General features: G+C 33.6%; 1 protein-coding gene across 1 annotated transcript in view; it reads left to right on the forward strand.

Moving 5' to 3' along the window:
• LOC122802868 (rhodopsin kinase GRK1-like) overlaps window positions 1-14486 on the forward strand; it is a 506474-nt gene that overhangs the window by 402969 nt on the left and 89019 nt on the right. The gene's annotated exons all lie outside the window — the stretch shown is intronic.

Here is a 14486-nt window from a genome sequence, read left to right on the forward strand (position 1 = left end):
ATATATACACACACACACACACACACAGATATATATATATATATATATATATATATATATATATATATATATAACAGCAAGATATGAATATACATGTATGAATGCATATGCAGATATATCTGTATATATTAATGTAAATATATATATATATATATATATATATATATATATATATATATATATATATATATATGTTACAGTAAATATGCACATGTATATACCTAGGTTATGTTACAGCAGTTACGGGTAACCTATGTTTAGACCGGGCATATGTTGGTGGGAGGTCCAGTCAACAAACGTCTACCTCCCACCCCCCCCAGCTAGGCCAGTGAGACATACAGACACGCAATAAAGGTAAATACAACACTGTTTCCCAGACCACTGGCAGGAAACTACCAGTGGGAGAGATCTACAAGGTCTACACTTTAAACATGGACAGCGACGTCCCTTGTGGGACACCAAAAATGTTGTCCTTCCAGCCAATGCGAGTAAACACTACTATGACCAGGATGTAGCTGTACACGGAACAGTAAGTTGTGCAAGCCTGATAACACATGGATTGACACAGCGTATGACATGTGTCCCAACACGGGGAGAGTGGACAGTGTGTAGGGGTGTGTTCATATCTCACCTGCGCCCAGAGTAAGGATGAGTGCTGTAGAGTAGTGGCAGGTAGGGGAACTATGGGTATGTGTTTATGGGCCTAGGCGTGCAGGTGTTGGCTGGCAGACATGTATTAGGACCGCCCCGTGGGTGTAAGTAATATTCCAACGTGGGTATAGCAGATGCCCATACCTCCCAAACCTTAAGAGCACATCTACTGGACAGTCCGTAAACCATTGGGGGAACACATAGAGACCATATAATTGAACTGTCCTCGATTACCAGGGACGTCCATGATTACGAATCAGAATCTAACACAGTCCCAACTAAACCCTCCTAGAACTAGTGATATTAGGAGGAAAGGTGGCAGAATACACGTAATGAATAATGACAACATGTAAGAGTCCTAAACAGCATGCACCTCAGACAATGTGTATGAATACATATGTGCTCTGTGTCCGGCAATGTGTCAGGTTCATAGCACCAACCTTCTAAATGTGTCCCTGAGGTCGTTATGCAGTGTCACTGATTCAGTGTTCATTCTTCCCCATTCATATGAGAGGTCTGATAGTGAGAGAAAGTGCATGTTCCGCCCACTACCTTAGAAAGTTGAGGGACACTCCCCTTTGGACAGTTGTGTCCTGCAAAATAACTGTAATTATGGCAAATGTCCTGTGATTTAGGGCAAAGATTACCTATATTGTCTGTAGTAGTTGCATAAAACAATTATGTTCACCTGAAACACATAAGTGTTATAAGTAACAGTATAAGCAAAAAAATGTAAAAAATGGAAGGCAATTGCCCAAATAGTTCGACCAGCACAAATCCAAACGGCACAATTGTAAAAGAAGGGCACAACTCCTTTATAACACAGAGCACTGTTTATTCCACAAAGCCTCCTAAACCACCATACACATTAACGCTGTTCACAAATAGCCTGCGTTTTCGTTTCAAATTACTTCGTCAGATGAAAAACAGAATGCATACTTGGAATACACCCAACAATATATATCCGCTAACACAATTAACTAATAATTAATTAATAAAACAATTAAATGTTTATTTAAATTCATCAACTTTAAAATCTGCATTAAATAACCCATAACTACTAAAAAATGATACTTCCAAGAAAATACATATAACTAGTAAAATAGAGAACATAAAACACCTTTCTTAAGAACTCCATCCATACAACATACATTTTAATAACTATTTAAAATACTTTTAAAAATACATTATAAAAATGCTTTAATAAACTTTTTAAAGCCAATAGCACTATCTAGTGTTGAGAAGAGGTTGCGCTCAACAGGACGAACACAATAAACACTCCATTAATTTTGATCAGTTCGAACAGGCAAGATGAAAACAAATGTTTTTTCAAACAATAAACTAAAAATTTAAAGAGCTAAAGTTTTGCTGCTCTCAGCTTAAGAACCAGAGCAATGGAAACTGTGTCATTCAAACCTGGAACCTTATTAGCTTCCAATGATAATTGCCACAATAATTCTTTATATTCTATAGAGGTTTCCCATGGACCACCTCTTACATCTTTTTGCACCACTTCAAAAACAAAAAATCTAAACTTTGCTTCCTGACAACTTTTTTTGTGTCTATACAATGCATCATTAGTGCATTTAGTCCTAATCTCATAATCATGTTCATATATTCTATTTTTCAACTTCCTTTCCGATTTGCCCACATAAAATGCATCACAGTGGTCACACAACCCTAAATATACTATCCCACTGGTGTCACAGTTCACAAAATATCTACTCTGGATCAACCTATCCCTACTGCCAATAAGAATAGTCTCCTTTGTACAAATATATTGGCACTGGTAACATCGTCCACATTTGAAAGTTCCTACTTTTCCATCTCTGTACATGTTCACCTCATTTTTGCCCTCCAGAATAGTCTTTAAACTTTTCCCCCTTTGGTGGGTACATTTTAAAGGCATTTCAAAAATGCCTTCAAGGTCCGAGATTTCACCAAACCTATTCCATTCATCTTCTAAGATTTTTCTTATTTTGACTGCATCAATGTTAAAATCCACTACAAAATTGCTTTCACCTTCTTGTTTATCTTCTTTTGATTTTACCCCATTCAAACCTACTTTATCTCCCAAAAATGGGTTTAAATTTGTCCTGTCTTGCTGCCCTAACTTCATTCTCTATCGTCTCCACAAGGTTAGTGGGGTAACCTCTATCCCTAAACATTTCACGCATCTTTCTACACTCGTCATCAAAATCACTCTCTCTTGATGTCATACGGCTTCCCCTTACATACTGTCCCTTAACAATACCTTTTTTCTGATGGTAAGGGTGAACACTATTGAAAACCAAATAAGAATCGAGAATGTTTCCTTTCTATAAATTTTTGAAAAAAAACCTTCTTCACCCTTTCCAATGGAAATGTCCAAATAATTTAAAATATTCTTATCACTTTTATATGTAAAATCCAAAAAATCAGTGGACTCTGAAATGTACTTAAAGAACTCAGAAAACTCCTCCTCTGATCCAACCCATAAGAAGCACATATTATCCAAGAACCGCTTATAAAACTTCCAACATTGTGTATATTGAGAATTAATAATATAACTTTCTTCCCAGGCGGACAAAATAATATTAGCATATGTGGGGGCACATCTCGCCCCCATAGCTACACCCTGAATTTGCTTAAAAAACTCTCCTTCATAAAGAATATAATTGTTACTTAGTACTAATTCCATTAACGTTAAAATAAGATAATAATCATTATTACTAAATTTACCATATTTTAACAATGCTTCTTCAAACCATTTCATACCTTCTTCATATGGTATTGATGAAAATAGGTCCATAATATCGATGGTAATAAAAATAATATTAACATCATAGACTTCTTGTGTTAAGTTCCGCAGCAAATTCCAAGAATCTTTAACCACTCCTTGCCCTTTTGATAGAAGGGAAAAATAAACTTCATTTAACTCCTTGTTACTATAGTTGTATATAGTATAACCATTATACCTACCTAAACAGCCTTCCAACACTATAGAATCTTCAGTGGGAACTGGTTCAGACCTACTTGGATCTAATCCTTCCACTGTTGGAATCCATTGTTGTTGCTTTGGCCCCTCCCTCCCCCGTACCCCCCATATTTGTAATTTTTTTTATGATTGTTTCTTATTCTTTCTGATCTTCTTAAAGGGGATATTCGGAAAAATCATTACTGTTACCTATCCCTTCCCCTCCTTCATATGTCCCACTTTTTGGGGGCTCATTCTGTCTCCAATCCTTCTCATACACATAATTATTCCTATAAGTAAATTCTCTAGGCTTGGGATAACTAACCTTGTCATTGTATTCCTTAATATCTCTTTCTAGTTTTCTGCTTTTCCTTCCATAAGCATTTCTTATACTATTCTCAATTCTATTTAATGTATCATAGTATTTCCTTTGACTTTCATCAATTGAAAAAAGCAAATCCTCAGTTATTTTGTGATTAATTCCTTCAATTCTACTGTATAAACTTTCCATTTCCCTATCATTTTCTCTTATTATAACTTTCAATATTTCAAATCCACAATTATCAAAAATACCTAACAGTTCCTGGTGGAACTCACTCCCCTCCTTCACTTTATTGGGATATTTACACACTCTTAGACCTTTTGGTACAATTTTTAGCCTCAAACATTCCTTAAGGTATGCATTCTCCATTTCAGTATTATTATACATAAATAACATTTCATCCAACATTTTTACATTGAAATCATAAGTTAAATTACTGTCACCCTCAGATGCTAAGGGTGCTTTTTTGTCTTTGAAACAGTATTTTAATTGTACTATGCTCTTAAAGTCAGTTTTGTACCTCTGTCCATACTGTTTCTGTCCGTTGGTAGCATTTCCCTCATCCTTGCTACTCATTGCATCCACACAAATGCCATTTTGATTAGTCCTAAAAATAGATGGTATGCCTTGGCAAGGGGCTCCAGCCCCCAAATCCAGATTAGATCCAGTAATTTTGCTAACAACAACCACTGTAGGTGCTCTTTTCGCGCCGTTTTCCTTTCTTGTGAACATTTCCTGGTTCCCTGTAACACCAGGTGGTGACATCAACAGGAACTGGCTAGTGGGTGTTAACAGTTCGATTAGCTGAGACAATTGGTCAGTCAATCTGTAGATCTTTTCCAAATCACCGCCCCTCGCCTGGGTACCTTGTACAGATGTCGTAGCCTCCTCCGTTTCCATTGCAAAGCGAACCAAAAGCCAAAAAATGAAAAAATGGAAGACAATTGCCCAAATAGTTCAACCAGCACAAAGCCAAACAGAGCGATTGTAAAAGAAGGGCACAACTCCTTTATAACACAGATCACTGTTTATTCCACAAAGCCTCCTAAACCACCATACACATTAATGCTGTTCACAAATAGCCTGCGTTTTGGTTTCAAATGACTTCCTCAGATGAAAAACAGAGTGCATACTTGGAACACACCCAACAATATATATCCACTAACACAATTAACTAATAATTAATTAATAAAACAATTAAATGTTTATTTAAATTCATCAACTTTAAAATCTGCATTAAATAACCCATAACTACTAAAAAATGATACTTCCAAGAAAATACATATAACTAGTAAAATAGAGAACATAAAACACCTTTCTTAAGAACTCCATCCATACAACATACATTTTAATAACTATTTAAAATACTTTTAAAAATACATTTTAAAAATGCTTTAATAAACTTTTTAAAGCCAATAGCACCATCTAGTGTTGAGAAGAGGTTGCGCTCAACAGGGCAAACACAATAAACACTCCATTAATTTTGATCAATTCGAACAGGCAAGATGAAAACAAATGTTTTTTCAAACAATAAACTAAAAATTTAAAGAGCTAAAGTTTTGCTGCTCTCAGCTTAAGAACCGGAGCAATGGAAACTGTGTCATTCAAACCTGGAACCTTATTAGCTTCCAATGATAATTGCCACAATAATTCTTTATATTCTATAGAGGTTTCCCATGGACCACCCCTTATATCTTTTTGCACCACTTCTAAAACAAAAAAGCTAAACTTTGCTTCCTGACAACTTTTTTTGTGTCTATACAATGCATTATTAGTGCATTTAGTCCTAATCTCATAATTGTGTTCATATATTCTATTTTTCAACTTCCTTTCCGATTTACCCACATAAAATGCATCACAGTGGTCACACAACCCTAAATATACTATCCCACTGGTGTCACAGTTCGCAAAATATCTACTCTGGATCAACCTATCCTTACTGCCAATAAGAATAGTCTCCTTTGAACAAATATATGGGCACTGGGAACATCGTCCACATTTGAAAGTTCCTACTTTTCCATCTCTGTACATGTTCACCTAATTTTTGCCCTCCAAAATAGTCTTTAAACTTTTCCCCCTTCGATGGGTACATTTTAAAGGCATTTCAAAAATGCCTTCAAGGTCCGAGATTTCACCAAACCTATTCCATTCATCTTCTAAGATTTTTCTTATTTTGACTGCATCACCGTTAAAATCCACTACAAAATTGCTTTCACCTTTTTGTTTATCTTCTTTTGATTTTACCCCATTCAAACCTGCTTTATCTCCCAAAAGGGGTTTAAATTTGTCCTGTCTTGCTGCCCTAACCTCATTCTCTATCGTCTCCACAAGGTTAGTGGGGTAACCTCTATCCCTAAACATTTCACGCAACTTTCTACACTCGTCATCAAAATCACTCTCTCTTGATGTCATATGGCTTCCCCTTACATACTGTCCCTTAACAATACCTTTCTTCTGATGGTAAGGGTGAGCACTATTGAAAGCCAAATAAGAATTCGAGAAGGTTTCCTTTCTATAAATTTTTGAAAAGAAACCTTCTTCACCCTTTCCAATGGAAATGTCCAAATAATTTAAAATATTCTTATCACTTTTATACGTAAAATTCAAAAAATCAGTGGACTCTGAAATGTACTTAAAGAACTCAGAAAACTCCTTCTCTGATCCAACCCATAAGAAGCACATATCATCCAAGAACCGCTTATAAAACTTCCAACATTATGTATATTTAGAATTAATAATATCACTTTATTCCCAGGCGGACAAAATAATATTAGCATATGTGGGGGCACATCTCGTCCCCATAGCTACACCCTGAATTTGCTTAAAAAACTCTCCTTCATAATGAATATAATTGTTACTTAGTACTAATTCCATTAACGTTAAAATAGGATAATAATCATTATTACTAAATTTACCATATTTTAACAATGCTTCTTCAAACCATTTCATACCTTCTTCATATGGTATTGATGAAAATAGGTCCACAATATTGATGGCAATAAAAATATTCTCATCATAGACTTCTTGTGTTAAGTTCCGCAGCAAATCCCAAGAATCTTTAACCACTCCTTGCCCTTCCAAAGCTAAGCCCTTTAATTTAACATCCAGCCACTTAGCCAAGGGTGCAGTTACTGAGCCCTCTGAGGCTACTATGGGTCTCACTGGGGATTTTCAACACTCTTATGCACCTTTGGCACTCCAAAAATGGTAGGTACTTTTGGTTTTTCTACATGAAGATACTTAAAAGTTTGTAAATATATTGAGCCTTCCAACAATAAATCATTTAAAACTATGTATATTTTTCTATTTCCTATATTAATTTCATTAATCGAGGCTCTAACATATCTGTCTGAATTTTCCAGAATATCCATCATTTTCGCTTCGTATATAATATGATCCATAATAACAGATCCTCCCCCTTTATCTGGTTTCATAACTCTTAGTGAGGTGTCATCTCTTATCTCTCTTAATAAATTATTCTCTTCCTTAGTCAGATTATGGATAATTTTATTCTTAAATAATTCGGACCTTAATTTCTTTTCCATTAGAACTTCGAAATTTTTTAATTGTGGATAATTTATAATTTCTTTCTAATTTCTCCAATTTTTTTTTTTTTTTAAAAAAATTTTTAACATTCTTTTAAAACTCCTTCCTTTTGGGAACAAATTTAAACCTTTTGTAAAAAAATAAACTTCTTTAACTCCCTTTTTTTAATTTTTTTAAAATTATCCAAAAATTAAAATTGAATCTTAGTAATTTCCCCAGATCTAACCCTTTTTTGGGAACCATTTTTTGTTGCTTTTCCCTTACCCCCCTATTTTTTTTTTTTGGTTTTTTCTTTTCTTTTTATCTTCTTAAAGGGGGGCGAAAATCTTAAAAAAATATCCTTCCCCCTAGCCCATTTTTGGGGTATTTGCTCCCAACCCCAAAATAATTTTTCCCTTGTTTCCTCTTGGGAAAATCCTTGTCCTTTTTTCCCCTTTTTTTTTTTTCTGCTTTTTTAAGATTTCTTAACATTTCAGTTTTATTTAATTTCAAATTTCCGTTTTATAATTGAAAAAACCCCTTTTTTTATTAAACCAACAAATTTTAAAAAACCCCCTTTTTCCATATTTTTTTTAAACCCCAAAAAAAAATTTAAAAAATAACAATTCCGGGAAAAACCCCCCCTCCTTACTTTTTTTATTTTCACATTTTCCTTTTGGTCAATTTTTCCTCAAAACAGGATCTTTCCCCCAAAATTTTATATTTAAAAAAAAATTTACCAAATTTTAATTAAATAAAGTTAAAAAAATTTATCAATTTTAATCTTTTTTTTTTAAACTTTTTTTAAAATGTCTTAAAAATTTTTACCCCGTATTCTTTCCCTTTAATTTTCCCCTTTCCTTCACCCCTTCATAAAACCCTTTTAAAAACCAAAATAATTTCCTTTAACCCCCCCCCAAATTTGTTAAAAATTTTGCTAAAAAACCCTTTTTTTTTCTTTTTTTTAAAAAACCGGGTTTTTAAAATTTTTAAGGGGAAGGTGTGGTGTTAAAGCCAATGGAAATTTTGTCACTTTCTTTTTCCAAATAACCCCCCCTTTTTATTTTAAAGTTCATGCCCCCTTTCCTTTCCAAACCAAAACCTAAAAAAAAAAAACAATTGCCCAAATTTCCCCAAAAAAAAAGGGAATTGTAAAAAAACCATTTTATAAAAACCTTTTTTCCACCCTCCTTTCCACCCAAAAAAATTAAGTGTTTAAAAACCTTTTTCAAAAGTTCCCAGTAAAAAAAATCTACTTAAACCCAACAAAAATTTTTCCATAAAATTTCTTTTAAAATAAAACAATTAAATTTTATTTAAATTCTAAATTTAAAAACTGCATTAAAAAAAATCTCAAAAAAGTTTCCTTTTTAAATTTTTAAAAAAATTTTAAAACCCTTTTTTAAGCTTTTCCCCCAAAAACATCATTTTAAAATTTTAAAATACTTTTAAAATAATTTTTAAAAAAATTTTTTTAAAAAATTTTTTAAAAAAATTCCCTTTTTAAAAAACCCACCAAAAAATAAATCCTTTTAATTTTTCAGTTCAAAAGGGGAAAAAAAATTTTTTCAAAAAAAAAAAAAAAATTTAAAAGGGAAATTTTTTTTTTCCTTGAAACCCCAAAGGCTTTCTTCAAACCCGGAATTTTCTTCAAAGTAATTTCCCCAATAAATATTTTTTAGGTTTCCCTAATTAATTTTTTACCCTTCCAAAAAAAAAATTTTTTAAATTTTTTTTCAAAATTAAATCAATCCTAAAATCTAATTTTTTAAACTAAACTTTCCCTTTTTGATTTACCCCATAAAACATACATTTAAAACCTAAAAAAAAATTTTTGTTAAAATTTTTTCACCCTTTTTCCCCCCCTAATAAGAATTTCCCCTTTTAAAAACCCCCTGGGAAAAACCCTTTAAATTATTTTCCTTTCATTTTTAAAAATTTTTTTAAAAAATTTTAAATTTTCCCCTTTTTCTTTTAAAATTTCAAAAATCCCTTTAAGGTATTTAAAATATTCCATTATTTTAAAAATTTTTTTTATTTTGACTCTAATTAAAACCATCAAAATCTTTACCTTCTTGTTTACTTCTTTATTTTACCCCTTTAAAAAACTTTTTTCCCCCAAAAAAAAAGGGGTTAAAAAGCCCCTTTTTTTCCCTTTTTTCCCTTTTTAAAAGGGGGGCCCATTAAAAATTTTTTTTTTTAAAAATATTTTTTGATTATAGGTTCCCCTTATTTTAAAATATTTTTCTTTAATAAATATTAAAACCAAAAAAATTTGGGAAATTTTTCCCTTTTTTAAATTTTTAAAAAAATTTTCCCCCTTTAATGGTTCCAAAAAATTTAAAATATTCTTATCCTTTTATTAAAAAACCTAGTGGGTTGAAATTTTTTTAAAAAATAAAATTCCCCCCTTAATCCCAAAACCAAATTTAAAAATTATAAAATTCCAACATTTGGGTTTTTTTAAATAACTTTTTCCCCCCCAAAAAAAAAAAAAAATTTTTTGGGGGCCTCCAAAAAAATTTTTTTAAAAATTCCCCTTTATAAAAATATAATTGTTATATATTTCCATTAACTTAAAAAAGTTTAACATTTTTAAAATTTCCCTTTTTTTCTGTTTTTAAACCATTTATATTCTTCATTGGTATTGTGTTCCTTCATGGGAAAAAAAAATTTTTCTAAACTTTTGTTTAAAAAATTCCCCCAAAACTTTAAAATTTTTTTTTTTAAAAAAAAAAAAATTCTTTCTCCTTGTTCTTTTTATAATAATTATCCTATAAACCCCCCAAAAAAAACTTCTGGGGTTTAACCCCTTATTTCCTTCCTTTAACCCTTTTTTTTTCCCCCCCTCCCCCCCCAAAATTTGTATTTTTTGGAATTTTTTTTAACTTTTGATCTTTTTAAAGGGGTTAAAAAAATTATTTTTTCCCCCCCCCCCCCCCATTATTTTTTCATTTTCTCCCAATTTTCAAAATAAATCCTTGGGGAAAACTCTATTGGGGTAATAAACCCCTTTTTTTTAAATTTTCTTTTTAAATTTTTTTTTTTTAAATATTTTTTAATTTCTAAACTATTTTAATTTCATTTAACCTTTTTTCTTTATCAATTAAAAAACACCTCAGTTAGTGTTTTTCTTAACATTTAAAATTTTATTTTCATTTTTCTTTTTAACTTTCTTTTCAAACCCCCTTTCTACCTCATTTCCTTTAAAACCCCTCCCCCCCTTTTCCCATTTGGGGTTTTCAACCCCAAACCTTTTTCAATTTTTAACCCAAAACCTTTGGTTTCTTTCCCTTTTTGTTTTTAATTTTTTTTCCCCCTTTTACATTAAAACATGTTAAATTTTTCCCCCAAAAAGGGTTTTTTTCTTAAACAATTTTTGTACTTTTCAAAGTCAGTTTTCCTTGCCAACCTTTTTAAAAACCCCTTTTCCCCTTTCAACAAATCCACGAGCCTAAAAAAAAAGGAGCCTTTTCCCCCCAACATTAAAACCAAAATTTTTTAACAACAAACTTTGGGCCCTTTTTCTTTTTTTTTTTTTGGAAAAAACCCCCGGGGGGCCCAAAAAAAACAAACCTTTTTTAAATTATTACTAAATTTTTAACTTTTAATCTTTAAATACCCCATACCTTTAAAAATTTCCCCCGATACAAAAAAGAAAAATAAAAATAAAACAATTCCCAAATATTAAACAAAAAAACTTTAAAAAGGGTTTTTTTTTAAACTTTTTCCAAACTCAAAAAAAAATTTTTACAAATACCTCTTTTTTTAAAAGTTCCCAGATGAAAAAAGTCAACAAAAAACCCCCAAAAATTTTAAACTAAAAATTTTCTTAATTAAAAAAAACAATTAAATGTTTATTTAAACTAACTTTTAAAAATCATTTAAAAAACCCCTAATTAAAAAAGAATTTTCCAAAAAAACTATCTGAAAATGAAAAAAAACCCCTTGCTTCCTACAACTTTTTTTAAAAACATTAAAAAAACTTTAAAAAATTTTTAAAAATTTTTAAAAAACTTTTCCCAAAACCCTCTATTTAAAAAATTTTCACAAACAAACAAATAAACATCCTTTTTGTCAATTAAACAAATGAAAACCAAAATTTTTTTCCCAAAAAAAAAAATTTGACAAATTTTCGCCCCCTTTTGAACCGACAATGGGAAATTCCCCTTTAAAAATGGAAAATTTTTTCAAAATTTTCCAAATAATTTTTTTCTTTGAGGTTTTGGACCCCCTTTTTTTTAATTCAAAAAAAAAAATAAAATTTCTTCCCAAATTTTTTTTTTTATAAAATTTTTTTACATTTGTCCTTTATTTTTTTTAATTTTTTTCAATTTTTTATTTCCCCTAAAATCATCCATTCCAAATAAATTAACCCCTTTACATTAAAAATTTCTTTATCAAATCCCCAAAAATGTCCCTTTAACAAAATTTGGGGTGGGAAATCCCCCTTTGAAACCATTTAAAATTTAAATTTTTCCTCCCAAAAAATTTTTAAACTTTTCCCCCTTCAGTAGGTACATTTTAAAGGCATTTCAAAAATGCCTTCAAGGTCCAAGATTTCACCAAACCTATTCCATTCATCTTCTAAGATTTTTCTTATTTTGATTGCATCACCGTTAAAATTCACTACACAATTGCTTCCACCTTCTTGTTTATCTTCTTTTGATTTTACCCCATTCAAACCTGCTTTATCTCCCAAAATGGGTTTAAATTTGTCCTGTCTTGCTGCCCTAACCTCATTCTCTATCATCTCCATAAGGTTAGTGGGGTAACCTCTATCCCTAAACATTTCACGCAACTTTCTACACTCGTCATCAAAATCACTCTCTCTTGATGTCATATGGCTTCCCCTTACATACTGTCCCTTAACAATACCTTTCTTCTGATGGTAAGGGTAAGCACTATTGAAAGCCAAATAAGAATTCGAGAAGGTTTCCTTTCTATAAATTTTTGAAAAGGAACCTTCTTCACCCTTTCCAATGGAAATGTCCAAATAATTTAAAATATTCTTATCACTTTTATATGTAAAATCCAAAAAATCAGTGGACTCTGAAATGTACTTAAAGAACTCAGAAAACTCCAGTGGGACGGAGGTCCCCAGCCATGGTCAACTGCCACTGCACCTACACAGCTGCAAAGGAGGCAGTGCTGGGGGCTGTCTAGGAGGGGCAGCATCTGCCTGTAAATGTGACTCTCTGCCCTTGAACTGGCATATCTGGCTTTGTAACCCCTTAGGGAGCCACCAATGCAACACGTCCGGGACCGCACAACAGCAGATATGTACCTGTCTGGTCCCGCTCCCAAGGGGGACATGCTCCATCCTCAGTGGTGGTACCACCAGAAGGTGGTGCAGAGCCAACAGAGGTTGATGTCTATGCCCCAGATGTGCTAGTGCCCGGTGACATGGTCAGCTGAAGTGGGACAGGAGGTCCTGCCGGGACCTCCCAACCCATTCAGCCTATAGTGTTGTGTTTTAAATCTACATATGGCTTAGTGATAGATAACAGCATACAGGATTACCTATGACAGTATGCATAGATATCACCAGCAACCCAACACAACAGATGGTATACATTTTCAGAGGGAGCACAACACATGTATATATACCGCATGCCAACTGTACAATGTGTAGTAGATGTGTGACTGCAGCTATAAACAGTTGCCCATCATTGGCTTGCCACTGGGAATCCCACACAGTGTCATTCATACCACTGTCTCATGTGACACATGTCCAGTCAGGGATGCGATGGCAGTAACACATCCCTATCATCATGTACTGCCTGAAATCCTCACACCTTGCTTCTGCTGTGCACAGATGTGTGTTCAGTGTGTGTAACACAGGAAACAAATGGTTGCACACACTGACCAGTTCACAGATGGCCCTACAGATGGGGGTTCCTCATGAACAGATTACTGTCATGTCTGTATTATAACATGCAGAATAGCCATTACCACAAACATATTAAACAGGCAGTAGTCTCAGTGCAGCATAGCTACACTTACATGCTATAGTCATGTGTGGCACATCACCCTCCTGTCTTTAGGCTATTTCCCACTGTGGAAAATGATTGAGGTACATCCAGATATCATCTTTGATGACGTGTCAGAACACCACATCCAGGTACCACTTACAGCGACTGTCATGGCCAGATAACATGTTTCCCTAGATAGTGTACTGTGTTTATCATGCAGATGGCTATGGGAACATCATCACAGCTGTACCACATGCAATCAACTAGAGGAGGACTGCAATAGGTGCAGGGGCCATCACCAGAACATTTCCATCTCTTACAATACACATGCTGCTGCTGTGCAGGTTTACACCTTCACATCCACCAGAGAGTGTGTGGGTGAAAAAGGCAATGTACACCAGGGAAGGGCTTGGAGACTTAACCATAAGCATCATCTGCCACACGCCGAATAGCACAGGGGTCATACCCCTGACTACTCATTACTACTACATGTGCATGATGCTATTACATGTGCAACAAAGGCGACATGTTGCTGTGCTGTAAGAACATGTATGTAGGTGAGTGAGTGCCATCTGCAACAGCTATAGTAGACATACATTAGGTGTGGCACACACGTCAGTCCATGTGAACGGATGCCATTGTCACCACAACCACACTCTCTAATGGATATGTATTGACACCTTTTCCATGGTTACAAATACACAAAGTAACTACTTAGTTTGCCACACTGCAGTAATGCACAGGACCACATGCACCACAGAGTATATCTGGAGGTTCTATGGGCTAGGGCATGTGAAAGTGCTTGACAACTGTTGGTATGCCAGTGAGGTTTATACTGGGAGTGACTGCGGTTGGGAGCATCACAATCCACATGCAGACACAGGGTGCCAGTACTGGCATGCATGTATGCATTGCTCAATGGGTGTGTAGTGTTTGGCTGTGCAAGATGGCTGTACAAGGCTGGGTGAGGGGTAATCCTTGCCATCGCGTCCCCTGACAATGGTGTGCAGTGCAGGGGTGTAGTGTCTGCAATATCCCACACAGATGGGTACTGCAT

This window comes from Protopterus annectens, chromosome 5.part0, assembly GCF_019279795.1.
Source record: "Protopterus annectens isolate FY-2018-M chromosome 5.part0, PAN1.0, whole genome shotgun sequence".
NCBI lineage: Eukaryota > Metazoa > Chordata > Ceratodontiformes > Protopteridae > Protopterus > Protopterus annectens.